The 27,851-nt window shown below is 43.8% G+C and overlaps 1 long non-coding RNA gene across 1 annotated transcript in view; it reads right to left on the bottom strand.

The window, feature by feature from the left end:
• LOC104846308 (uncharacterized) overlaps positions 1-27,851 on the bottom strand; it is a 97,309-nt gene that overhangs the window by 34,280 nt on the left and 35,178 nt on the right. The window contains exons 4-6 of the long non-coding RNA XR_010319838.1: positions 23,094-23,264; positions 5,071-6,112; positions 988-4,040 (exon numbers count right to left, since the gene is read on the bottom strand). This is a non-coding gene — a long non-coding RNA (uncharacterized LOC104846308). The remainder of the gene's footprint in view (positions 1-987; positions 4,041-5,070; positions 6,113-23,093; positions 23,265-27,851) is intronic.

The raw sequence follows: 27,851 nt of genomic DNA, 5'->3' as shown, positions 1-27,851 counted from the left end.
ATATATATATTTTTTTAATGCTATTACATCAGCTATGAGAATATAACAATGTCAGAATAAATTGTGATATAAATTTCACCTGTTCCTGAGAGTGTTTATGAATTGAATCTTAAAAAACAGTAACCAAACCCATTTCCCTCAACTCAATCCCTACTCATAGGGACCCTACAGGACAGAGTAGAACTGCCCCATAGGGTTTCCAAGAAGCAAGTGGTGCATTTGAACTGCTGACCTTTTGGTTAGAACTGCTGACCTTTTGGTTAGAACTGCTGACCTTTTGGTTAGCAGCCCTAATTCTTAACCACATCGCCACCAAGGCTCCTTACAAAAACAGCTCCTGTGAAAAATGATTTGGAAGTGGACTCCAATTGTGCTCCACAGGCAAGCGACCTCCTTTAGGGCAATTTGTTTTACAATTAGCAGGCTATTTGTTCCACACTTTTTACTGTAAAGCCCTACATAAAGCTTTGGCTGTATTACACACTCATAGCCCCCATATACGTTTATATACACACACAAGAATGCACACCCAGAGTTTTGTTTGTCTTTGCCTGCCATGGAGATACCATTGTGGATAAGCCTCAACCCATTTAAAGAAAATATCCATTACCGCTGTTCTAGAACCACTACCAAACCTGTTCTTCTCCCTCCCATCCCTTCTCCCAACTCACCATTTAGTGGAAAATGTATTTTTCCCTGTGTATATCTCAGCTTTCAGTAGGGTTTACAAGCTGATCTAAACCCTAAACACGGATCATGGACTCCAATGCCAATAGTTTGAACTTCCATGGGAGCATGGCTACATGGGAGAGAAGCCTGTGTGCTTCTCTGGGTATGGAGGGTGTTCTTGTTTCACCTCTGCTCTAGTTTCACCTCAGTAGTAATGATACCTAGACTAGTAATGTCACTAGATGTTGTCTGTATGGGCAAAGTGGAAACCTAGTGGTTTGGCCATGTGCTTTAGAAATGGAGACTATGGCTACATACCATCTTTAGGAGACAGGTAGAAATCTTTGACTTTTGAAAGGATGCATGCTGATAGGTTGAGTGAACACAGAAACACAGCCAGGAAGAAACCAGGTCCTTCTCGCTGGTGGCGAAGTGGTTAAGAGCTACAACTACTAACCAAAAGGTCAGCAGTTAGAATACTTGGAAACTCTTTGAGGCAGTTCTACCGTCCTTTAGGGTCCTTATGAGTTGGAATCGACTGGACGGCAGTGGGTTTTTGGTTTTATCCCCGATGGAGGTTTCCTGGTATCGTTTCTCTCAGGTCTGCACCACGTCGAACTATTTCCATGAAGACATTTTTCTTGGTATTCAGAGTTAGGGAAGAATATCATATTTTTCATTTCCCTCAAACATGGCGGCCACCTAGGGCATGCCCCTACAGATTTCTGAGCCAGGCAGGCCTGGTAGTGTGGGATTTGTTTGTAGGGGAGGATGGTTCTGGCTATCATGCCCACTGTGGAGGTTGTCCAGTCAGGCCTCAGAGTCTTTTGAGTCCCCCTAATCCAGGATCGTCTTATCAAAAAGAGCTAGGGTGTCTCGAGACCATGCTGTAAAAGCATCCACTTGATGGCAATGTTGCTCCACAAAAGCATTCCATTTTTCCCCATGGCCTCTCCCTCTGCCCTTTCCTGACTAGAAAAAAAAAAAAAAGGAAAGCCCAGACCCATCTAGGCCTTCCAGGTAGGGTTACAGCACTGGGGTGGTGGGGGAAGTGTTTTCCTTTCTGGCCCTTTGCTTGATTTGTATGTATTTATAAAAAAACCAATAAATCCTTTTACCATCAAATATATTCCAACTCACGGTGATCCCATGTGTTACAGAGCTATACTGATCTATAGTGTTTTCTTGCCTGTAATCTTTACCGAATCACACTGCCAGTACGTTGTTTTGTGGTGTCATTGGGTGGATTTGAACAACCAGCCATTAGTTTTGTAAAACAAAAACAAACACCCAGTGCCGTCGAGTCGAATCCAACTCATAGCGACCCTATAGTTTGGTAGCTGACTACAAATCATTTGCAACACTCAGGCACTTATATATATATATGAATATCTGTATAAATGCATGTTCATCTTTATTGCTACACGTATTTCTATAAGACTTCTGAATCAGAATTCTATGTTAACAGATACCCAGATTTTTGTTCACTTGTATAGATATACGGGTCTTCTTGGGTAAGATTTTAGCTTTCATAGGAAAACTGACTCGTGGCTTGAGTTGGGATAAATACCTTGATTTCCTCTTATCATTGCCTCACTGGCTTTTCTGGATTCATGAACTACCTCATCCAGGGCAAAGGGTCAGCAGCCAGACCACAGAGAGAGGGCAGGCCATTGTTGCATCAGGAATATATAACAGTGGTTATGGTGGGTCAGTAGACAGGTTGATGTCCTTGCTTACCTTCAGGGAACCCAGGTAGTCATTCCCCATTTACTGCCCCAGTTTGCAGGTCCATGGGTCAGAAGGAAACCCCATGGCACCATACGAACAGGTGTCCTCCGTGAAGTCCATTTGTATTACAGTCTCTACTGTAAACCTCTATATTAAGGTGTTGGTGAATCATACACTCACATCCTCACACACACACAGAAGCACAAATATATACACACACCATTTATGTGTGTCTTTGAGTTCCATGGAGGTGCCAGTGTGAACACAGCCCCATCCCATTCAAAGAAAACATGCATTACGATTGTACTAGGACCACTTCCAAGCCTGTTCCTCTCCTTTCTACCCCTTGTCCCAACCCTTCTTATAGTGGACACAGAATTAACTTTTCCTTGTGTTTACCTCAGCTTTTGACAGAGTTTACAAGGTGATCAAAACCCTAAACACAGAACACAGACTCCAGTACAAACTGCACACTTTCAAGGGAGATTAGTTAAAGGGGAGAGAAGCTTGTGTACTTCTTTCTCTCTCTGGGTATGACGGGCGCTCTAGTTTATGCTACTAGTAATGATTAAAGGAGCCCTGGCTGCGCAATGGTTAAGTCCTCCGCTGCTAATTGAAAGGACAGTGGTTGAAACCCACCAGCTGCTCCAAGGGATGAAACACTTGGCTATCTGCTCCCATGAAGATTACAGCCTAAGAAACCCTATGGGGCAGTTCTTCTCTGCCATATAGGGTGCCTATTAGTTGGAATCAACACGACAGCACACATCATCATCAACCTCTATGTATCACCCAGGGGATGTATTTATATACATATCAATATCAGTGTGAACATATGAATACATGCATGTTTATCTATTGCTACAGCTATTTATTTCTATAAGATCTCTATGTCAGAGTTCCATGTTCACATTTACCCAGATTTTTGTTTGCACATGTAGATGTCTAAGTCTTCCTGGATAGGATTTTAGCTTTCACAGGAAACCGACAGTTGGTTTGAGTAGGGATGAGTACCTTGATTTCTTTTACCATTGGATCCTCGGCTCTTCTGGACTCAGGAGCCTTGTCCCAGAGAGAGAGTGGGCCATATATTGCTGTTGTTGCAAGCCTTTGAGTCGATTCTGAGTCACAGCTACCCCATGTGATAGAGTAAAACTACCCCATAGGGTTTTCTCGGCTATAATCTTTGTAGAAGCAGGTTGCCAGGACTTTCCATTGCATAAATACTAGGTGGAATCAAATGGCTAATGTGTTGGTTAGCAGCCTAGCACTTAACCATTGCACTACCAGGGCTCCTTCATCTTGTAAGGCCTGTGATATGAGGAAGCGGGGGCACTCAGATGACTCTGGGTGTGACCGGTCAACCGGTAGAGCAGTTGTGAAAGCCACAGGGCCAGGTTCCCCAACAAAGGAACCCCAGGCTGCCAGGCCTGCGTGGCTCAGGGAGCCATGGAAGCCTGGATCTGTGGCTGCCATGTTTGGGAGAAATGGGAAATGTGACATTCCTCCCTGTGACTGCCGTAAGAAAATGTCCTCAAGGAAAAACAACGTATCTGGAAATTTGGCAAGGTGAAGACGTAAAACGAGTGATAGCAGAAAATTTCCTTCTCAGGATCTACAAGTTAAATCCATTTGTGTACCTGTAGAAGAAAAATCAAGAAGGACCTGATTAGTTCCTGATTGTTTCCATGTTCAGCCGACCTATCAGCATGCATCTTTTCAGAAATCAGATTTCTACCAGGTTCCTAAAGAAATTGTACAGCCACAGGCTCCATTAATACAGAACATGCCCAGTCAGCTAAGTTCCCACACTGCACATACAGACACCATCTGGTGCCATCACCCAGATGAAAGAGGTGTGAACTCCAGTGGCCTCCAAACCCCACGGAAGTGTGCACTTGTGTGGGGTAAACAGCACTCTCAGCATAGGATTTGGATGACCTCATACACCCCACTGAAAGGAGAGCCTAGTGCTGATCTTATTCAACACCTTGTCCCTGGAGTTCAACATGGTCTTGATTTTGTAGTGTTTTCCTTCTTTCTTTGTCTACTTCCTTGTGCCCTCATTTTGTTCTCTGTGTGGTGACCACTGAGAGTCCCAGGGAGTTGCCATTAACAGTGACAAGGTTTTCCAGAGATGTTCAAACACTACAAGTAATCTAACGCTTTCATGTTCTTTTGGGAGACATGCCTCCTGGAGAGGCCAGTCCTCTTGCCGTGATCCGGACTGGTTTCACTCCAGGTCAGCCGCGCAGATATTATCCTGGGCCTCCCTTTACCATCCTCCTGGGTTGCTCTAACCCCTGCCTTACATTCACCTGCATCAGATGTGTCACTTCCTGGGGAGCCCTCTAACCTCCCTCAAACCCACTTATTAGTGATCCTTCTCATACTCCTCCCTGGTTTTGGTGGAGCACATCCTGTAGTAGCTCCATCAGAACAGGTGCTTGGGGGATACAATCTTAGCTGACAGTGAAGGAGGAAACTGGCATTCAGACTGCCAGCACTGTGGACTGGGCTGAATCTGAATATGTACAGATTCCCAGGTGGGAAGCCACTTACCCTCTAAAGATCAACTCATGGCACCATGGTTTCCTGGCATTTGGATCCCCCATGAGACCTCTAGGCAATTCCCATTATTGACATTCTGTAGGTGAACCTATTTCCTACCTGGAAGCATTCTGGAAGCTTCTGTTCAACTCGGTGGTCCGCAGCATGAGTCACGGGCAGGACATCCTCCAGTGGTACCATGCCTCAGGACACACCTTTGTGGCTTTATCATTTGAAGGTCTTCTTTAACTAAGGTTTAGTTATGTGCCGCACATAGCAGACAGGAATCAAGCCTCATCATCACATTTTCAGATTGGTTTATGAACAGACAGAAAGTGCAGAAATATTTGTGTCATTCTGCCCCATATGCCCCTCCCAACCCCTTTTAGCCCCCATAATATTCCAGCAAGAGTTTATAAGCACTTCATTACTGGCCCAGCTGAGGGCCACAGCCCAGTATACTCAACCCAAGAGGGATCAGGAAACAATGGGAGGAATAGGTAGGAAAGGGTCAATTCAGAGAAGAAGGCAAAGGTCTTCAACCTGGTTGTCTTCAAGGGGTCCCCCACAGTCTCTCCCCATTGGAGGCTGAGACTTCTCCTTCCAGTAGACAGGGAGGGCAACCAAATGGCCCTCTCTCAGGCAGATGGCCTCCTGGGCTCTGGCCTCCAATGGCTTTCCTCTCTCCCCTGCACTGCAGGACACTGACCTCTCATTCCCTGTACCTCTGCCCTGAGGTGGACACAGATCCTCTCTCTGCTGTGCCAGGCATTTCTAATGTGTCAGGCTGTCTCTCAAAATCTTTTTCTACCATGGTGGAAAGCCACTTAATCTCTCAATGTTATTATGCTATATGAGTCAATGTTAGAAAACTCTCCTTTCTGATGTTTGTTCAAATACCAGAAACTGCTGAAGTTCTTTAATAAAATTAACCATCCTGTGCAACTTGGTTTCGAATAGAGAACAAATCGAAAGAAACAGCACTTACCCGTTAGTCCACCACCTAGAAATGAGCAGCGTTCCCTCTCCTGTCTTTCTTTCTGCTCCAGTTTCCCCAGCACAGAGATGCCCAGACACCCAGGACTCCATTTCAGTTTGCAGAGTGATGGTAAAAGGTGGCCATGTACACTCAGTTACACCAACTGGAATATTATCTTCTCTGCTAAAAAAATAGAGATCTGTTGTTTTTTTCCCTTAATACTACAAGATCAGCTATAAGTATAACAATAAGTTTCAAATAAATTGTGGTATGAATTTGCACTGTTCTTCTCTTGGAAATTATACAAATATCATTTGGGGTATGTAATGAATTGGATCTTACAGAACCAGCTCCTGTGAAATATGAAGGTCTCTGCCCTGAAAATATTTTATGTATGGCAAGTATAATCATGTCAGAAGACAGTAAGATTGATGCCTTGGCTCACCTTCAGGGGACCCATGTAGTTATTGCCCATTTGGTACTCCAAGTGAAGGTCCATGGGTCAGAAGAAGACCCCAATGATGCCATACAGGCAGGCAGCCTCCACCAGGGCCGTGTGTTTTATAGTCCCTCCGTAAAGTTCTACATGAAGGTATCACTGCATTAAACACTGATTGTCCCAGACACACACACACACAGAGGGTTTTGTTATGGTAGTGTTTGACTATCATGGATTTGTCACTATGGATACAGCCTCACCCCATTCGAAGAAAACACCCATTACCATTGTACTAGGACCACTTCCAAGCCTGTTCCTCTACCTTCCACTCCTTCAGCCAAGCGTTCTTATAGTGGGAAACATATTTCATTTTCCCTGTATGCTTTCAATAGGGTTACGTGGTGATCTAAATCCTAAACAAGGACCACGGAGTCAAATGACAACCACACACACTTTCATGGGAGACTGACTAGAGGAGAGAGATGCTTGTACACTTCTCTCCTGGGTATGGAGGGTGCTCTATTTAACATCACTAGACTAGTAATTCTTTTTTTCTCTGTATCCCTTTTCTCTTTCTTTTGGCAACCAACGTGGGGCTTGAACCCGGGTTGCATAGTGGTTAAGTGCTATGTCTGCTAACCAGAAGGTCGGCAGTTGGAATCCACCAGGCGCTCCTTGGAAACCCTATGGGGCAGTTCTACTCTGTCGTGTAGGTAGCTATGAGTTGCAATCGACTAGACGGCAGTGGGTTTTGGGTTTTCTTAGACTAGTAATGTCACTAGACATCTGCAGGCACAAAGTGAAGCCTATTGGGTTCAGGATATTCTGTAGAAAGGGAGAAAGTGGACACAGTTTCTTCAGGAGCCTGACACAAATCTTTGACTTTTGAAATGCATGCTGATGGGTCTGCTGAACATGAAAAGACTCAGGAAGAAGTCAGCTCCTTTTCCTTTGTCAAGCACACGTAGAGAAATGGATTTAACTTGTCAATCTGAGGTAGAAATTTTTTGGTACTGTTTGTTTCATGTCTTCACGTAGCCAAATTCACACACACACAGAAACACATTTTTTTTCCCCCGAGGACATTTTCCTTTAGAATTCATTGTTAGCAAGAAACAGCATGTTTCTCATTTCTCCCTAAAATGGCGGCCAATGAAGCCACGCCCCCCCCCCCCCCCCCCCCAGCTCCCAGAATACTGGCAGGCCTGACAGTATAGGGTTTATTGGTCCGGAAGCCTGGTTCTGTGGCTTTCACACTAGGTCTGTGTGTGGTACAGTGGGCCCCAGGATCCTCAGTCCCTCTCAACCTACCCTTCGTGTTACCACAGGCGTTATTCACAACTTACACCTAGAGGGGTGTGAGACCATGATCAAAAATCACCCACTTGATGGCACTGTTGAATCACAAACGCCAGCTACCCTATCCTCCTTGCCTCTCCCTCCACCCTTTCCTGACGAAAAAAGCCAGACAAGGCCCAGAAGCCTTGGAAGCTTCCAAGTGGGGTTTGCTGCATTGGAGGGAAGTAAGTGCTTTTTGTTTCTTTCTGGCTGTTTTTAGATAGTAAAAATAAGAAAAGAAAAGCAACCTGTTGCCATCAAGTTGTTCCCTACTCACAGGGACCCTATAGGACAGAGTAGTACTGCCCCATAGGTCTCCAGGAAGCAGCTGGTGGATTAGAACTGCAAACCTTTCAATTAGCAGCAAAGGCTTAGCCACTGTGCCACCAGGGCTCCAGATATGTATATAAACATGAATATCAGTATGAATACATGTATACATGCATACTTATCTTTATATATTCCTACATCTATTTCTGGAAGAACCCTAAGTCAGAATTCCATGTTAATAGATGCCCAGATTTTTGTTCACACCTGTAAGCCTTCTTCTTGAGTAGGATTTTAACTTTTACTTCTTGCTTAAGTAAAGAGGAATATCTTCATTTCTCTCTTATCATTGTCTCATTGGCTTTGTTGGATTCATTGAGGTACCTCAAATAGGGCAAGGACTCAGGAATCAGGGACCACAGAGAGTAGGGCATTGTGGCAGCAGGATCCATTTACTAGTGCCCATGGCAGGTCAGAAGACAGTGAGGGTGGTGACCTGGTTCACCTTCAGGCGACCTAGGTAATTATTACCCATTTGTCGCCCCAGGTTGGAGGTCCATGGGTCAGAAGGAGAGCCAAATGTTGCCACACAGACAGGCAACCTCCTAGAGGGCAATTTGTTCTACATACTGTCCTGTAAAGCTCTACATGAAGTTTTGGCTGAGTAACATGCTCAAAACCCCACATATACAAGCATACACTCACATACACACCAAGGATTTTGTTTTTGTCTTTAACTGCAAAAAGTTTTTTTTTTGGGGGGGGGTAGATGCCACCGTGGATAGAACCTCATCCCATTCAAAGAAAACAGGCCAACACTCAATACAAGGAAGGTCAGCCTAATTGGACTGGACTAAAAGCAAAGAGGTTTCCGGGATAAAATGAAAGCTTCAAAGGTCAGTGGAGCAGGGGCTGGGGTCTGGGGAACATGGTTTGAGGGGACTTCTAAGTCAATGGGCAAAACAATTCTATTATGAAAACATTCTGCATCCCACTTTGAATTGTGGCACCTGGGGTCCTAAAAGCCAACAAGCGGCCATCTAAGATACATCAATTGGTCTCAACCCACCTGGAGCAAAGGCAAAGAAGAACACCAAGGTCACACGACAACTAAGAACCCAGGAGACAGAGAGGGCCACATGAACCGGAGACCTGCATTATCCTGAGACCAGAGGAACTAGTTGGTGCCCGGCCACAATTGATGTCTGCCCTGTTGGGGAGCACAGCAGACAACTCCTGAGGGAGCAGGAGATCAGTGGGATGCAGACCCCAAATTCTCATGAAAGGACCATACCTGGTGGTATGACTGCGACTAGAGGAATCCCAGAGACAATGCTCCCCAGAACTTCTGATGGCACAGGACGGGAACCATCCCCGAAGACAACTCATCAGGCATGAAAAGGACTGGTCAGCGGCGGGGAGAGAGATGCTGATGAAGAGTGAGCTAATTAAATCAGGTGGACACTGGAGAGTGTGTTGGCAGCTCTTGACTGGAGGGGGGATGGGAAGATAGAGAGGGAAGATGGCAAAATTGGCACGAAACGAGAGACTGAAAGGGCTGACTCAATAGGGGGACAGCAAGTGGGAAAAGGGAGTAAGATGTAAGTAAACCTACATGTGACAGACTGATTGGAATGCTAAATGTTCACTTGAAGCTTAATAAAAATTAATTAAAAAAAAAAAGAAAACAGGCATTTACCATTGTACTAGGTCCACTTCCAAGCATGTTCCTCTCCCTTCCAAGAACTCACTTTATAGTGGGAAACATTTAATTTTTCCTTTTGTATACTTTTGGTGTTTAATGTACATGAAAGTAAATACACACTCATGTTTGCATTTCACATTTTCACTTTCCCCAGAAGACAGCAAGAGGAATACACTCTTGATTTTTGCTGCTTTCACAAAATACACATCCTGGCCTTTGCACAATTGTGCAAAGAGATATACTGCTGGATACTTTTAATTTCCTTTCTCACCACTGTTTAGTGTTTCCCTGGGTGTAGGTGGGTGGGGAACAAGTTATTTATCCTGGGCTTCTCCTTTGACACTAGGCTTAGGATATCCTTCCTTCCTACCACGCTTTCCTCTATTTTTCCTTCTCTCCTTCCTTCCATTCACACCGCACCTCCCATCTCTCTTCTCTGAACTTTTCCTTCTCTGTCTCTTCCTTTCTTTAATAACATGCTTTGAGGCAATGTACTACCTTATGATAATGTGTGTATAGGTACATTTTCTAATAAACGTTATGTCAGAAGACATGGCTTCTGCTCTCTGGGGCTTTTCTCTTGAGTCCATGGCCTGGATGAGGTAGCTCAAGGGTCCAGAAAAGCCAATGAGGCAATGATAACAGAAAAAAAAAAAAAACAACGTGCTTATCCTGACTCAAAGCCACAAGTCAATTTCCTGTGAAAGCTAAAATCCTACCCAAGACCTATGTACCTAAAGGTATGAACAAATATCTGGGTACTTGTTAAGATGGAATTCTTACTTAGGAGTCTAATAGAAATAGACGTAGCAATAAAGAATCATGTATACATGTACTCATACAGATATTCATTATGTGTATATCTTGTCTTTATTGTGCAGTTTGTGCTTGGCTTCTAACGTAAATGTTGGTGGTTCGGACCTACCCAGTGTCTTCCCTGAAAAAAAAACCTGGCCATCTGATTCCACAAAGATTATATCCAAGAAAACCCTGTGGAGCAGTTCTAATTTGTAACATACAGGGATGCCATAAGTCAAAATCTACTCCACAGCAACATGGATTTTTAAAAAAATAACTTATTTCATTGTAGTTTTTGTGGTCATTGAGAATATACATAGCAGAACATACACAAATTCAACAGTTTCTAAATGTACTATTTAGTGACACTGATTACATTATTTAAGTTGTGCAACCATTCCCACCCTTCTTTTCCAAGTTGTTCCTCCCTGATTAACATAAACTTACTAGCCCCTAAGTTCACTATCTTTCCAATTGCTATTATCAATTTGATCACATATAGATAGATCTTAAAAGAACCCAATGGTCAAGCCAGACATTCTTTACTAGTTCAACTAAACTATTGTTCAGTTTTAAGAAGACTTCAGGGGAGAGTTTTGGTTCAAGCTTTAAAGATTATCTCTAGGGCAATGGTTTCCAGGGCTCATCCAGCCTCCATGGCTCCAGAAATACTGGATTCTGCAAAAATTTGAAATTCTGTTCTACATTTCCACCCTTTTCATCAGGATTCTTCTATAGAATCTTTCATCAGAAGGTTCAGTAATGGTAGCTGGACATCATCCAGTTCTGGTGTCATGGCAAAGGAGGTAATTGGTCATGGAGGCAACTGGCTGCCCATTCCATAACCAAAAACCAAACCTGTTGCCATCAAGTCGATTCTGACTCACAGCTACCCTATAGGACAGAGTAGAACTGCCCCATAGAGTTTAGAAGGAGTGCCTGGTGGATGTGAACCACTGACCTATTGGTTAGCAGCCATAGCACTTAACCACTATGCCACCAGGGTTTCCACACATTTCCTATCCTCCTCCTATTGCTTTCACGAAGTAGATTTTTTGGTGCATATTTGTGGAAAAGCCCTGTGATATGATCAAGGGTATGTGAGGGCACTCTGATGACACCTGGGACTTACCGGGCCACCTTCAGAGCGGGTAATGAAAGCGGCTTGGCCAGACTTCCCAGATGCCCACGCAAAAAAGCCCAGACTGACATGGCTATCAAGCTCTTGGAAAACCTTGGGGTGGGGTTTGCCTCAGTAGCAGCTATGTTGGGGAGAAACTGGAAGTGTGTTCCATTCCTACTCTAAATGTCTCAAGGACAGGAAAAAAAATGGGCTGACACTCCACTGGAGTGGTTTGTGCTAGTCCCGCCCATACATGGCGGCCACTAAAGCCCTAGCCTCGGCTTCCTATGCGTGACCTGCCTGGCACTACGGCTCTGTGCCTTGTCCTGACCCCAGTGTCTGTAGTTTCTCTGAGCAGACCTCCACCTCGGGCTACACTTGCCCAGTGACTCACAGGAGCTTTGGCACGTAGGACCGTGTGTTTGTTTATAGGTAGGATCCTGACTTCTTCTAAAGCCAGGCCTCCCCAGGAAGCAACAGTGGCGGGTTTGTGAGCTTCGAAAACAATTTCCGCTTGATGGCAGTATTGCACAAGAAATACATGCGCGCATTCCACCGAGCAGCTCGCCCTCCGCCCTTTGCTATCAAAAAAAAAAAAACGCCAACTATTGTCCAGCCTCTCTAAAGCCTAGCACCTCACCATCTTGTCCATTTTGGGGGCTCCAGCTCCCACATCTTGTGCTAAGTCTCCCTATCCCTTTTCTCGTTAGGGAAGCATTAGTTTTCCTTCCTTCCTGACGATGACACCCCAGCCAGGACTCCATTTTGGTTTGCCACAGTGATGGTGAAAGGTGGTGGTGTACACTCCCCGCAGGCAAAGCAGATATTATCCACTGGGCTGAAAAACTGAGATTTGTTGCTTTCTTTTTTTTAATTCTACTAGATCAGCTATAAGAATATAATAACAATGTCAGAATAAATAGTGATATGAATTTCACCTGTTCCTCGGGGTGTTTCCATGAATTGGATCTTACAGAACCCAAACCAAAAAAAGACCTGCTGCCATCCAGTCGATTCTGACTCGTTGGGACCCTACAGGTCAAAGTAGAACTGCCCCATAGGGTTTCCAAGGTGCGCCTGGTGGATTTGAACTACCAACCTTTTGGTTAGCAGCCCTAGTTCTTAACCACTACACCACCAGGGTTTCTACTTAGAAAACCAGCTCCTGTGAAATCTGATTTGGAAGAAGACCCCAATTGTGCATTATTCTGAGTGAAGTAAGTCAATCACAAAAAAGACAAATATTGTATGAGACAAAGGACCTCTTTAAAGTGTTGAAAAGCAAGGATGTCACCTTGAAGACTAAGGTGAGCCTTACCCAAGCCATGGTATTTTCAATAGAGTCATATGCACGCGAAAGCTGGACAATTAATAAGGAAGACTGAAGAATTGAGCCCTTGAATTGTGGTGTTGGCAAAGAATGTTGAATATACCATCGACTGCCAAAAGAATTAATAAATCTGTCTTGGAAGAAGTACAACCAAAATGCTCCTTAAAAGCAACGATGGCGAGACTGCGTCTTACATACTTTGGACATGTTGTCCGGAGGGATCAGTCCCTGGAGAAGGACATCATGCTTGGTAAAATAGAGAGTCAGCGAAAAAGAGGAAGACCCTCAATGAGATGGATGGACACAGTGGTTGCAACAATGGGCTCAAGCGTAACAATGTGACGATGGCACAAGACCAGGCAGTGTTTTGTTCTGTGGTACATAGGGTCACTATGAGTTGGAAAGGACTCAATGACACCTAACAACAACAGCAAGTGGAGGTTGTCTAGTCAGGCCGGAGTCCTTTGAGTACCCCCAACCCACTCATCCTATTATCATAAGCCGTATCTAGGAAACACAGCTAGAGCAGCTGGAGACCATGCTGTAAAATTTCCTGCTTGATGTTAATGTTGCTGCACAAGAGCCTGCCACTTGTTCCCCAAGGCCTCTCCCTCCGCCTTTTCCTGACTAAAAAAAGCCAAGGAAAGCCCAGAACCATCTAGGCCTTCCAAATAGTGTTACCACACTGGGGTGATGGGGGAAGTGTTTTCCTTTCTGGCTCTTTGTTTGCTATGTATGTATTTATAAAAAAACAAATAAACCCCTTTGCCATCAAATATAATCCAACTCATGACGACCCCAAGTGTTACAGAGTAGTACTGATCCACAGGGATTCCACAGCTGTAATCTTTACGGAATCAGATTGCCAGGTTTTGTGGTGTTTTGTGGTGTCATTGAGTGGATCTGAACAACCAGCCTTTAGTTTAGTACTTGACTGCGAATCATTTGCAACACTCAGGGACTGGTGTGTATACATGAATATCGGTATTAGTATATGTATATAAATGCATGTTCATCTTTATCTACTGCCACACATATTTCTATAAAACTTCTAAATCAGAATTCCATGTTAATAGGTACCCAGATTTTTGTTCACATGTGTAGATACACAGGTCTTTTTGGATAGGATTTTTGCTTTCACAGGAAATTGACTTGTGGCTTGAGTTGGGATAAATACCTTGATTTCCTCATTGGCTTTTCTGGATTCATGAACTACCTCATCCAGGGCAAAGGGTCAGCAGCCAGACCCCAGAGAGAGAGTAGACCATTGTGGGATCAGGAATACGTAACAGTGGTTATGGTGGATCAGAAAACAGGTTGATGCCCTTGACCACCTTCAGGGAACCCAGGTAGTCATTCCCCATTTTCTGTCCCAGTTTGTAGGTCCATAGGTCAGAAGGAAATCCCCATGGCACCACATAAGCAGATGTCCTCTGCGAACTCCATCTGTTTTACAGTCTATACTGTAAAACTCTACATGAACTTTTTGGTGAATCACACACTCACATTCTCTCTCTCACACACACACACAAATACCTACACAGTTTTGTTTTCTTTGACTTCCACGGAGGTGCCATTGTACATTCAGCCTCACTCGATTCAAGGAAAACATCCATTACATTGGAGCCTGTTCAATTCCCTTCCACTCCATGTCCCAACCCTTCTTATAGCAGAAACATTTAATTTTTCCATGTACATGGGTCAGCCTTCAAGAGGGTTTACACAATGATTAGGACCCTAAACACAGAACATGGACTCCAATGAAAACAATGCGCATTTTCATGGGATATTGGTTAGAGAAGGGAGGAGCTTGTGTACTTCTCTGTCTGGGTATGAGGGGTGCTCTAATTTATGCTCCTAGCAATGATCAAAGGAGCCCTGGTGGCACAGTGGATAAGTGCCTGGCTGCTATTTGAAAGGTCTGTAGTTGAAACCCATCAGCTACTCCAAGGGATAAAACACCTGGCAATCTGCTCCCATGAAGATTACAGCCTAGGCAATTGTACCGTCATATAGGGTCCCAGTGTGTTGGAATCAACGCGACAGCACACATCATCATCAAACTCTTTGCACCACCCAGGGTAGATTATTTATTTATATTTATATATATATATACATGTATGTATGTATATATATATGTATATATATATATACACACACATATATATACATACCCAGATTTTTGTGCACACATGTAGATGTATAAGTCTTCTTGGGTATGATTTTATCTTTCAGGGGAAACTGACTCTTGGTTTAATTAGGGATGAGTACCTTGATTTCTTTTCTTATCATTGGCTATTTGCCTTTTCTGGACTCATGAGCTACCTCATCCATAGCAAGGACTCAGGAGTCTGGTCCCCAAGAGAGAGTAGGCCATTGTGTCATCGGGAATCATGATTAGTGCCCATAGCAGGTCTGAAGACAGTGCATTAGTTGCCCTGTCTCATCGTCAGTAACAATCAATAGACTAGTAATGCCATTTGATATTGTTTGTATGCGCAAAGTGAAAATCTTTGGGGTTGAGTATTTTCTGTAGAAATGGAGACTGTGACTACACAGTTTCTTTAGGGGCCTGCTAGAAATCTTAGATTTTTGAAAGGATGTATGCTGATGGGTTGGCTGAATATGTAAACACTCAGGAAGAAGCCAGGTCCTTTTCACTTTTCATCTTCATGTAGTGAAATGGATTTAACTTGTTGATACCAAGGTGGAGATTTTCCAGGATCATTCATTTCAGATGTTCCCGTTGCCAAATTTCTGGAGACATTTTTTTTCCTTTGGGACATTTTCCTTTTGCATTCAGAGTTAGGGAAGAATACCACTATTTCTCACTTCTCCCAAACAAGGTGGCCACCATGGCCACGCTCCCATGGCTCCCGAAGCCAGGAAAGTGTGGGAGTTTGGGGCTCCTTTGTAGGGGAGCCTGGCCCTGAGACTTTCACACCCACCCAAGGGGGTGGCCCTGTCAAGCCCCAGAATCCATTGAGTACCACCAACTCACCCTTCCTCACGTCAGAGACGTTCTCAACGAGATACAGCTAGAGTCTCCACACCAAGCTCAAAACAATTCCACTTGATGGCAATGTTGCTCCATAATTGCCCAACACCTCTCCTCCAGTGCCTCTCCCTCCACCCTTTCCAAACTGGAAAACACCAAGGAAGGCCAGGATCTATTTGTATAAGACTCTTGTGTCAGAATTCCATTTTAACAGGTACCCAATTTTTGGTCACAGGGGTAGTTGTACAGATCTTCTTAGGTAGGATTTTAGCTTTTACAGAAAAATTCACTCCTGGCTTGATTCAAGATGAATACCTTGATTCCTCCCTTATCATTGCCTCATTGGCTTTTCTGGGCTCATGAGCTACCTCATTCAGGGCAAAGACTCCAGAAACAGGGTTGGCCATTGTGGCATCAGGATTTATTACCAGTGTAGCCCAGTGTTGTGGATTGAATTGTGATCCCCCAAAAAATGTGTTTCAACTTGGCTAGTCCATGATTCCCAGTACTGTGTGACTGTCCACCATTTTGTCATCTGATGCAATTTTCCTATGTGTTATACATCTTACTGCTAAGATATTAATGAGGCGGGATTAATGCCACTTATGTAAATGAGGCAAGACTCAATCAATAAGGTTTAGGTTTTGTTTTAAGTCAATCTCTTTTGAGATATAAAAGAGAGAAGCTAGGACAGAGGCAGGGGACCTCATACCACCTAGAAACAAGAGCCAGGACAACAGTCTTCCTTTGGACCCGGGATCCCTTTGCTGAGAAGCTCCTCGACTGGGGAAGACTGACCACAAGGACCTTCCCCCAGAGCCCACAGAGAGAGAATGCCTTCCCCTAGAGCTGAAGCCCTGAATTCGGACTTCTAGCCTCCTAGACTGTGAGAGAATAAATTTCTCTTTGTTAAAGTCATCCATTTGTGGTATTTCTGTTATAGCAGCACTAGACAACCAAAACACCTGGGCAGGTCAGAAGGCACTGAGGATAAGTGGCTCATCTTCTGTAATCTCGAGTTGTTATTATCCATTTCATGCCCGAGGTTGGAGGTCCATGGGTCAGAAGGAGACCTCAATGGCTCCACCACAAGCAGATGAGTTCCTAGAGAGCCATTTGTTTTACAAGCTCTACTGCAAAGCTCAAAGGACGCACTGCCTTGGGCAAATCTGCTGCAAAAGACCTCTTGAAAAACGGAATTGAGAATCCAGCCGTAAATTCATCCACTTATGAACAGCTGATATTTGACAAAGGCCCCAAGTCCATTCATTGGGAAAAAGACGGTCTCTTTAAGAAACCGTGCTGGCATAACTGGATATCCATCTGTAAAAAAATGAAACAAGACCCATACGTCACACTATGCACAAAAACTAACTCAAAATGGAGTAAAGACCTAAATATAAAATCTAAAACAATAAAGATCATGGAAGAAAAAATAGGGACAATGCTAGGAGCCTTAATACATGGCATAAACAGTATACGAAACATTATTAACAATGCACAAACACAAGAAGAGAAATTAAATAACTGGGAGCTCCTAAAAATCAAACACTTATGTTCATCCAAAGACTTCACCAAAAGAGTAAAAGACAACCTACAGACTGGGAAAAAGTTTTTAGCTATGACATTTCCAACCAGTGCCTGATCTCTAAAATCTACAAGATACTGCAAAAACTCAACTACAAAAAGACAAATAAACCAATTAAAAAATGGGCAAAAGATATGAACAGACACTTCACTAAAGAAGGCATTCAGGTAGCTAACAGATACATGAGGAAATGCTCTCGATCATTAGCCATTGGAGAAATGCAAATCAAAACTACAATGAGATTTCATCTCACTCCAACAAGGCTGGCATTAATCAAAAAAACACAAAACAATAAATGTTGGAGAGGCTGTGGAGAGACTGGAACACTTCTACACTGCTAGTGGGAATGTGAAATGGTACAACCACTTTGGATATCGATTTGGCACTTCCTTAAAATAACTAGAAATAGATCTACCATATGATCCAGCAATCCCACTCCTTGGAATATATCCTAGAGAAATAAGAGCCCTCACACGAACAGATATATGCACACCCATGTTCACTGCAGCACTGTTTACAATAGCAAAAACATTGAAGCAACCAAGGTGCCCATCAACTGATGAATGGATAAACAAATTATGGTATATTCACACAATGGAATACTACACAATGATAAAGGACAACAATGAATCTGTGAAACATCTCATAACATGGATGAATCTGGAGGGTATTATGCTGAATGAAATTAGTTGCAAAAGACAAATATTGTATGAGACCACTATTATAAGAACTCAAGAAAATGTTTAAACACAGAAGGAAACATTCTTTGATGATTATGAGAGCGAGGAAGGAGGGAGAGGGGTATTAACTAACTAGATAGCAGACAAGAATTATTTTAGGTGAAGGAAAGGACAACACACAATACAGGGAAAGTCAGCACAACTGAACTAAAACAAAAGCTGAGAAGTTTCCTGAATACAACCAAACACTTTGAGGGACAGAGTAGCAGGGACGGGGTTCTGGGGACCATGGTTTCAAGGGACACCCAGGTCAACTGGCATAACAAAGTTTATTAAGAAAATGTTGTGCATCCCACTTTGGTGAGTAGCATCTGGGGTCTTAAAAGCTAGCACATGGCAATCTAAGAAGCATCAATTGGTCCCAACTCACCTGGAGCAAAGGAGGATGAAGAACACCAAAGACACAAAGAAAACATGAGCCCAAGAGACAGAAAGGGCCACATAAACCAGAGATTCCATCAGCCTGAGACTGGAAGAACTAGAACTAGATGGTGCCTGGCTACCACCAGTGACTGCCCTGACAGGGAACATAGCAGAGAGTCCCTGATGGAGCAGGAGAAAAGTGGGGTGCATAACTCAAATTCTAGTAAAAAGACCAGACTTAATGGTCTGACTGGGACTGGAGGGACCCCAGAAGCTATGGCCTCTGGACTCTCTGTTAGCCCAAAACTAAAACCATTCCCGAAGCCAACTCTTCAGACAAAGATTAGACTGGACTATAAGGCATAAAATGATACTTGGTGAGGAGTGTGCTTCTTAGCTCATGTAGACACAAGAGACTAAGTGTGCAGCTCCTGTCTGGAGGCAAAATGAGAATGCAGAAGGGGGCAGGAGCTCGTTGAATGGACATGGGAAATGGTGGAGAGGAGCAGTGTGCTGTCACATTATAGGGAGAGCAAATAGGGTCACATAACAATGTGTACGTATGTTTTTGTATGAGAAACTGACTTGAATTGTAAATTTTCATTTAAAGTACAATTAAAAAAAAAGACCTCTTTAAAGAGCTGAAAAGCAAAGATGTCACTTTAAGGACTAAGGTGCACCTGACTCAAGGTGTGATGTTCTCAACTGCCTCATATGCATGCGAAAGCTAGACAATAAATAAGACTAAAGAAGAACTGATGCCTTTGAGTTATGGTGTTGGCGAAGAATGTCAAATATACCATGGACTGTCAAAAGGAAGAACAAATCTGACTTGGAAGAAGTACAGCCAGAATGCTCCTTAGAGGCACGCACGGATGGTGAGACTTCGTGTCACATACTTTGGACATGTGATCAGTAGGGACCAGTCCCTGAAGAAGGACATCATGCTTAGTAGAGGGTCAGCGAAAAAGGGGAAGACCCACGAGATGGACTGACACAGTGGCTGCAACAATGGGCGCAAGCATAATAACGATCGTGAGGATGGCGCAGGACCAGGCAGTGTTGCCTTCTGTTGTACAGAGGGTGGCTATGAGTCGGAACCTGTTTGATAGCACCTAACAACAACACTGCAAAGCTCTACATGAAGGTTGACTGCATCATATACTCACACCCTCACATACAAGGACACAAACACTGTTTTGTCTTTTACTGCCATGAACAAACCATGAAGGTGGATAGAGTGTCATCCCATTTAAAGAAATCATCATTACTATTGTATTAGGTTCACTTCCAAGCCTGTTCCTCTCTCTCCCTTTCACCCTTTGTCCCAACCTCCTTGGAAACTCTCCTTATAGTGCGAAGCAGATTTTATTTTTCCTTGAGTATGCTTCCGATGTTTGATGTACATGAAAGCGAAAAGAGATTCATGTTTGGATTTCTTCTTTTAACTGAACTCAGATGGTATTATGAGCAATATACCCTTTTGGTTTTTGCTACTTTTACAAAATATATGTCTTGGCTTTTGCACAACTGTGAAGACAATAGGTCCTGCTAGATAGTATTCTTTTTAACAACCGTTTAGTGTCCACCCGTATGTAGGGGCATAGGTTATTTATCCTCAGAATCTGTTCTGTCACCTGATTTAGGATGTCCTTCCTTCATTTCTTCCTACCGACCTTCCTTCCTTCCATTTTTCCTTCTCTACATCCATTTCTCCTTCTTTTTACTTCCTTCCATAGTTCCCCCTTCCCATCTCTCTTTCACCCTATCTTCCTCTCACTTTCTTTCTTTAATAACATGATTTAAGGCAATATATTACTTCATGATACTATGTGTGTGCAGGTACATTTTATAATCAATGTCATGGCAGAAGAAGTGGCCTACTCACTCTGGGGCCTGGCTCCTGAGTCCCTACCCTGAATGAAGTAGCTCACGTCTGGAAAAGCCAATGAGGCAAGCATAAAGAAAAAAATCAAGGTACTTATTCTGACTAAAGCCAAGAGTTAATTCCCTTTAAAAGCTAAAATTGTGCCCAAAGAGACCTGTATATGCGTATGAACAAAAATCTGGGTACCTGTTAACATGGAATTCTAACTTAGGGGTCTTTCAGAAATAGATGTAGCCATAAATAAATATAAACATGCATGTGTACATATTCTCATACTGGTATTCATGTACATGTGTGTAGGTGTATTTATGTCTTCTGGGGGACACAAAGAGTTTGCATTCGGCAAGTAACCTAAAGGTTCACGGCTTGAACCTACATAGTGGTGGCATGGAAGAAAAGACTGGCCACCTGCTAACTTAAAGATTACAGGCAACAAAACCCCATGGAGCAGTTCTATGCTGTAACACATGGGGTCACCGTAAGTCAGAATTAACTCAAGGGCAACTTCTTCTTTGGTGTATCTTGTGTATAAGACTTGTGATCTGAACATGGGTGTTGGGAGACACTGAGAGGACAGTGGGGACCTACCAGGCCACCTCTAGAGCAGGCATGAAAGCCCCAGTGCAAGGAACCCAGGCAAAGAAGCCTAATCAGCCATGCCTTCCAGGCTCACAGAGCCCTCTGTGGGGGCCTCTGTGGCAACCATGTTTGGGAGAAACTGGAAACGTGTATTCAGTCCTAACTCTGAATGGTAACTGAAATCGGGGTGGAAAAAAATGAACTGAAGCTCCATTGGAGCTTGTGCTACTCCTGGCCAGACATGGTGGTCACCAAGGCCTAACCCTGGCTTCTTCTTTGCCACCTGCCTGGCACCGTGGCTATCTGCCTCCTCCTGACCCCTGCTTCTGCAGCTTGCTGAGCAGGGCTCCACCTTGTTCTGTACTTACCCCATGCTCTGGGGGCTCTAGACCTTGCAAAACTCTACCTTTAGTCCATTTTGGGGAACCTAACTTTCCTCAAAACTCAGGCCTCCCCAGGAAGCAACCATGGTAAGTTCTTGGGCTTGTAAACAATTTCCTCTTGATAGCAGCATTGCACAAGAAATAACACCTGACATGTCTGCCAGGACCTCTCCCTCCTCCCTTTGCTATGCAAAAAGACAGTGTCTGGCCTCCCTTTAGAGTCCTGGTGGCACAGTAGTTAAGAGCTGGGCTGCTAACAATGCTGGTAAACAATAAGATCTGCAATTCAAATCTACCATCCCTTCCTTGGAAACCCTATGGGGCAATTCTACTCTGTCCTATAGAGTCACTATGACTCAGAATCTACTTGGTGGCAGTGGGTTTTGGTTTAGCCTCCTTAAAACTTGGCAAATCACTGTCTTGTCTACTTCTGGGGAAGGAACTCTGACATTTTGTGTTGAATTTTCCAAGTTCTTGCCTCTTTGTGGGGAAAGGGGGGCGAATTAGGTTTCCTTCCTTTCTGAGGAGATTTCTCCCCACCCAGGTGCCCTGTGGGTAGACAAAATTAAAGCTATCCATATCTGCATCTTTAACCCTCCAGCTTGGCTAAAACCTCAAGAAATAGACTGTGTCCCTGCACAGAGTTCACCCACCCAGCATCCCACTGCTCACCAGGGAACATTCCAGTTTGAGTTTTCTCACACCTCACTAAAAAGACAGTTTGATATGAATTTCAACTTTGTTCCTCTTCTGGAAAGTATACACCTTTAATTCAGGGGTACTGCCAAGAGATAGATCTTAGAGAACAATATAAAGATATTGTTTTCCTTGCTGGGTACCAGCCAGTCGATTTCAACTCATAGTGACCTAGTGTGACAGTAGAACTACTTCATAGGGATTCCTAGACTGTAATCTTTAGGGAAGTGAATGCCCATGTCTTTCTCCCAGGTATTGGCTATGTGGCTTCAAACCACACTGTGCCCTCAATAATATTCCAGCAAGAGCTTCTTACCACGTCCTTACTGGCCTGGTTGAGGGCCATGGCCCCGTGTGATCCACGCAAGAGGGATAAAAAAAAAAAAAAAAAAAACAGGAGGAACAGATAGGAGGGATCAACTCAGAGGTGATGGCAAAGGGCTTCAATACCTGGTTCTTCTCAGTGTCTCCAACAGTCTCTCCCCATTGGAGGCTGAGACTGTTCCTCTCATTGGCAAGGTGGGTAGCCGTATGGTCCTCTATCAGTCAGATGGCCTCAAATGGCTCCAGGCTAAATGGCTTTCTTCTCTCCCTTGCAATGAAGTACAGTGACCTCTCATTCCCAGCTCCTCTACCCTAAGGTGTACTCAAATCATTTTCACTACCCTCTATGCCCTTCTAATGTGGAGTTACACAATCACGATGGCACTCAAGATACTTTTCTACCATGCTGGAAAACCACTTAATAGTCTAACAATGTAAAATAAACAGTCTATCAATGTGACTGTGCTACATGAATGGATCATGTCGGGAATCTCTCTTCCTACAGTTTACTCAGATACCAGAAATTATAGTATTTCTTTAATGAAATTAATATTCATGTGCATCCTGGTTTTTAAAGGAGAACGAATAGAAAAAACAGTACTCACCCATAAATCCACTGCCTAGAGATGAGCGGGGTTCTCTTTTCTTTCTTTCCAGTCCAGCCTCCTTAGCACAGAGATGGCTAGACACCCAGGACACCAGTTCAGTTTGTCAGAGAGATGTTCAAAGGGGGCCATGTATAATCCACCCAACTGACTCAGGTATTATTCGCTTGGCTGAAAAATAGAAATATTTGCCTTTTTTTTTTTTTTAATGCTACTAGATCACCTATAACAACAATTTCTCACTAAATGGCAATATGAATTTCAACTCTGTTCCCCTTTTGGGAAATAAAATTCAGGGCTGTTTCAGTGGATTGAATCTTACAGAAGCAGTTCCTGTGACATCTGAGACTACCTGTTCCAAAGCTTTTCACGTGTGCCAAGTACTCACGTCAGAAGACAGTGAGGTCAACGCCCTGACTCACCTTCAGGAATCCCAAGTAGACACTGCTCATTTGGTGCCCCTAATTAGAGATGTATGGGTCAGAAGGAGACCCCAACAGTGACACACAGGTAGATGACCTCACAGAGGGCCCTTTGTGTTAGTCTCTACTGCAAAGCTCTACATGAAGGTCTGGCTGAATTACACACTCACACCCCCACCATACATGCAAACACACAGAAACATACTTCTGTTATGTTTGTCTTTAACTGCCATGGAGGTGCCACTGTGCACAGAATATCATTCATCTCATTCAAAAAAACATCCATTACCATTGTGCTAGGATTACTTCCAAGCCTGTTCCTCTCCCTTCCACCCCTTCTCCCAACCCTCCTTACAGTGGAAAACAGAGTTACTTTTTCCCTGGGTGCTTTCAACAAGGTATACGAGGTGATCCAAAACCTAAACACGGATCATAGATTCCAATGCCAACAGTGCACACTTCCATGGGAGAAATGCTAGATGGGAGAGGAGCTTGTGTGCTTCTCTGGCTAAGAAGGGTAATCTAGTTTCAACTTAGCAGCAATGATCACTAGATTAGTAATATCACTAGATGTTTTCTGTATGTGCAAAGTGGAAAAACAGGAGGTTGATTATTTTCTGTAGAAATGGAGGCTGTGGCTACACAGTTCCTTAAGGAGCTTGGTTAAAATCTTTGATTATTCAAAGAATGCATGCTGATGGGTCAGCTGAATATGCAAACAGATTCAGGAGGAAACCAGGTCCTTCCAACTTTTCATCTGCACAAGAGAGAAATGGATTTAACTTATGATCAAAGGTAGACATTATACAGTAGTTTCAGGTCCTTACCTACTAAATTTCCAGAAAAAAAATTTTTTTTTCTTTAGGACATTTTGCTTTAGCATTCAGAGTTCACAAGGAACATATTTGCCATTTCTCCCAAACATGGCGGCCACGAAGGCCACGCCCTCACTGCTCTGTGAGCCTGGCCTGCCTGGCAGCCTTGGAATTGTTTGTGGGAAAGCCTGGCCTTGCCGCCTTCACACCAGCTCTGGAGGTTGCACAGGGAGTCTCCAGTATCCTCTGAGTACCTCCCAACCTACCCTTCCTCTTATCACAGGCCTTACTCACAATGCACACCTAGAAGGGCTCAAGACCATGCTCAAAAAGCGTCTGACGGCATTGTTGATACACAAATGCCAGCCACTCCTTCCTCCTTGCCTCTCCCTCCGCCCTTCCCTGACTAAAAATGCCAAGCTAGGCCCAGAAGTGGGGTTTAAAGCATTGAGTTTTTTGGGGAAGTGTTTTACATTTCTTTCCAACTTTTCTTTGGCATATATGCATGTACATATATACATACATGCATATGAGAATATGAATACCAGATATTTATGTGTATATATGAATATCAGTATGAATATCAGTATATATGCATATTTATTGCTACATCTATTTCCATAAGACCCCTTCAGTTAATATTCCATGTTCGTAGATGCCCAGATTATTGTTCACGTGGGTAGATATACAGGTCTTCCTGGGTAGAACTTTAGCTTTCACTCCTTTCTTAAGTCAAGAGGAATAGCTTGATTTCTCTCATATTCTCAGTTGTTTTTCTGGATTCACTGAGCTGCCTCATCAAGGGTAAGGACTCAGGAGTCAGGGTCCAAAGAGGGAGTAGGGTACTGTGGCAGCAGAAGTCATTACTGGTGGCCAGGGCTACCTGGACGGACTACAGGTCTCATCCCTGAGTTGGACAGAAGCAGGACTTAAGTTCACCTCCAGTCCCCATGGACGATGTGCCCTTTAGTGCTTGGTGTGGTCTTTAACTGGGATTGGCTGCGGCCTCAGGTTCCTGGGAACAAGATTAGAAGGCAAACTGCCCACAGCCCAGTGTTGAGGTGCCTTCTCAGTGACTTGGACTAGTCCCCTGCAGACATGGCGACCACCAATGGCTAAGCCGTGGCTTCCTGTGCTAGACCTGCTTGACACGATGGCTGTTGGTCTCCTCCTAACCTACCATGGCAAGTTCTTGGGTAGGCCCTCACATCAGGCCACACTTGCCCCCATGACTCATGGAGCTCTGGACATGTGGGACCCTCTGTTTAATCCTGCCTGGAACCCTAACTTTCTCTAATCCCCAAAGCCAACTGGAAGCAACACGGTGGGTCCACGGGCTTAAAAAACTATTTCCGCTTGATGGCAGTATTGCACCAGAAATACAGATGTGCTCTTCCCCTCCACCCTTTAGTACAGAAAAAAAAAAAAAAAAAACTGCCATCCAGTGTCAGGCCTCCCTAAAGCAGGGCCCCTGCCATCTTGTCCACTTTTGGTGCTCCAACTCAAGCACCTTGTACTGAATCTTGCAAGCCCTTGCCTCTGAAGAGGAACATTACGTTTCCTTTCTTCCTGATGATGAAGAATTACTCCATATGAGATATCCTGTGGGTGGGAGACCCAAAGCAATCCATATCAGTAACCTTAACCCTTCATCTTGGCCGAGACCTCAAGAAATAGATTGTGTCCCTGCAGAGTCCACCTACCCACCCCTGCAGCTTCTTGGATAGCCCCCCAGAAGTCAGGGCCCAGAGAGAGAGAGTAGGGCATAGTTGCATCAGGAGTCATTACAGCAGCCAGGGCACCTAAGAAGACAGTGCGGGTGAGGCCCTGGCTCTTCTTCAGGGATCCCAGTAGTTATGGCCTATTTGTTGGCCCAGATTATAGGTCCATGGGTTAGAAGGAGACTCCAGTGGTGTCACATGGGCAGGTGTGCTATCTGAAGTCCATTTGTTTTACATTCTCTAGTTTAAAGCACTACATAAAGGTTTGGCTGACTTGTATACTCAAAGCCCCACACATACGTGTATACACACACACTTTGTTTGTTTGTTTTTGGTCTTTAACTGCCATGGAGGTGGTCCTGTGCACAGAGCTTCATCCCATTCTAGGAAAACATCCATCACCATTATACTAGGTCCTCTTCTAAGGATGTTCCTCTTCATTCCATCCTTTGTCCCAACCCGCCTTGTAGCAGACAACAGATCTAATTATTTTTTGTGTATATTTTAGTGTTCAGTGGATGTGAAGGCAAATACAGATGCACGTTTGCATTTCATCTTTTCACTTAACCCAGAGAGTAGCATGAGCAATATACTCTTCTGCTTTTTGCTGCCTTCACAAAACGCACGTCCTGGCCTTTGCACAACTGTCCAGAGAAAAGGTCCTGCTGGACATTTTTCATTTCCTTTCTAAGGACCGCTTAGTGTTCCCACTCGGGGTAGGGGTGGAGGGTAAGTTATTTACCCTGGGCTGCTTCTCTGATACTAGGTTTACAATGTCATTTATCTATTGTCCTTTCTTCCTTCCATTTCCCTTCTATCCTCCCTTCTACTGGTTCCCCAATCTCTCTGTATCTCACCCTCTTTCCCTCCCTCTCTCTTTATAACATGCTTTGAGGCAGAGTATTACTTCATGATACCGTGTGTGTCCTGGTACACTTTATACTAAATGTCAGGTCAGAAGACATGGCCTGTGCTCTCAGGGACCTGTCTCCTGAGTCCTTGTCCTGGATGAGGTAGCTCATGTGTCTAGAAAAGCCAATGACACCAAGATAAGACAAAAAAAAAAAAAATCAAGGTACTCATCCTGCTTCAATCCACGAGGCAATTTACTGTGGAAGCTAAAATCTTCCCCCCAAAGACCTATATATCTACACGTGTGAACAAGAACTTCGGTATCTGTTAATATGGAATTCTCACTTAGAAATCTTATAGAAATTGATGTAGCAATAGATAAAGATACACAGCATGTTGTCTAAGAGTAATAAACGCATACTCTGTGAAAGAAAAGCAAGATTTACTCCAGGTTGGTTAACAGTACAGACTGCAGAAAACGTCTAATTTTACAGGGACAACAAATGCTCCTAAAATGGCAAAGCTGGAGAGAACTTTTATAGGGTGAGAACAAAGGACCTGAACTGTACAATTTTGATTGAACACTACAAACTTATATTAATACATGGAAGTTTACTGGAAATGCGGCTAGGAAGGGGAAGATTACAGGACATTTTCCTCCTAGAAACAGCTTGCTCAAGTGAAATTTTTCTTGTCAGTAGTTCTCCAGGCCCATGGAAGCAGTAGTCAAGAAATCAGACAACGTATTGTGTTGGGTAATCTGCTGCAAAAGACTTCTTTAAGTGTCAAAAAGCAAGGATGGCACTTTGAGGACCAACATGCACCTGACCCAAGCCATGGTATTTTCAATCGCCTCATATGATGAGAAAGCTGGACAATGAACAAGGAAGACTGAAGAAGAATTGATGCCTTTGAATTATGGTGTTGATGAAGAATATTGAAGATACC

This window comes from Loxodonta africana, chromosome X (genome assembly GCF_030014295.1).
Source record: "Loxodonta africana isolate mLoxAfr1 chromosome X, mLoxAfr1.hap2, whole genome shotgun sequence".
In the NCBI taxonomy this organism is placed as follows: Eukaryota; Metazoa; Chordata; class Mammalia; order Proboscidea; family Elephantidae; genus Loxodonta; species Loxodonta africana.
The sequence above is the reverse complement of the archived record's forward strand: the minus strand, read 5'-3'. Positions and strand labels throughout refer to the sequence as shown.